General features: G+C 33.3%; 1 non-coding gene across 1 annotated transcript; it reads right to left on the bottom strand.

Moving 5' to 3' along the window:
• Positions 1-240: 240 nt before the first annotated feature.
• Positions 241-324, bottom strand: TRNAL-CAG (transfer RNA leucine (anticodon CAG)). The gene has a single exon. It is a non-coding gene; the product is annotated as a tRNA-Leu (tRNA).
• Between the last annotated feature and the right edge of the window lie 932 nt (positions 325-1,256).

Here is a 1,256-nt window from a genome sequence, read left to right as displayed (position 1 = left end):
ATATTTTGTTTCGTTTGTAGAGATATCACAATTATTATATTTTGATAGTAAAGCAATTAATAATCAAATTTATGTAGTTCATTCCACACCTAGAACAAGTTTTCGCTTTTAACACTTTCCTTCGAATGAAATCATGTGATTGTTGTCCTTTTCAAACCTTAACTACTGGTACCTGAATTTTTCTTCACCACTTGAGTCACGTAAACGTACGAATGAAAAGAGGTAAAACGTTAATTCCAATGTCAGGAGTGGGATTCGAACCCACGCCCGGAAAACCGGACTGCGACCTGAACGCAGCACCTTAGACCGATCGGCCATCCTGACGTATTTCTATTGAAATTTACATCTCTTTGGATGGTGTCGCCTTCACCAGTTAAGAACGTGTTATTCATCTTTCTCCACATCTTTTGTTCTTTAATATTTTTCATTTTCAAATCTTGTCGCTATGTCCATAAACTACACAGGTGTCATTTAACTGACACATGATTAGAGACTAAACAGCCACATAACCCTCAACAGATAGAAACTCAAAGTATCGAAAAACAGACAGCTCAAGTTACTTTACCTTGAATGAGAATGTCAGAATTGACTTAGTCAATTAATGATCGAAATTTTATAGAAAAGCGAATGAAAACTTCCTGACAAGATTTCGTTATTTTGTGATTGTCATTTATATGGTGCAAGTATCATTTTTATATAATAATTTTCAGATGTATATAGTTTACCATAACCGAATAAACAATTATTTTTGTTGTTCTTTTAGCAAGCAGAACATAACATCCTTCACCTCTTTAACAGTTATTAATATAAATCTAAATATTGTTTGGAAAATTATACTTTTAATGGTGAGTTCCTAAAACCTTATCCGATTTATTTAGGTTTACTAACTCAATTAACTTTTCTAAGTCGTCAAAAGTATGAATGTATATGGTTGCGAACTGGACATTTTCTGAGGTAATTTTCAGAGGGTGCTTTCTCATCTACTTAGGGAGCGACCTAAACAAAGAGTTTAAACATTTCCGATATTACTAAAAGTGACATGTTTTTCCTACATTTCTCATAAAACCTTTACTGTGCTGCTTAATCTTCGTTAAATGCATATTTCCACAAAAACTTTCTGTTATTCTTCATATTTTCGATAGTTCAAAAAGGTGTTTATTGTTCCGACCTACACAATTGTATGTACTAAGAGGAACACCAACACAGACAGGTTATAATTACTGTTCCGAGGCCTTTTGTAAACATCGTTGGTAGAA

Source organism: Tachypleus tridentatus, chromosome 4 (assembly GCF_004210375.1).
Source record: "Tachypleus tridentatus isolate NWPU-2018 chromosome 4, ASM421037v1, whole genome shotgun sequence".
In the NCBI taxonomy this organism is placed as follows: domain Eukaryota; kingdom Metazoa; phylum Arthropoda; class Merostomata; order Xiphosura; family Limulidae; genus Tachypleus; species Tachypleus tridentatus.
The sequence above is the reverse complement of the archived record's forward strand: the minus strand, read 5'-3'. Positions and strand labels throughout refer to the sequence as shown.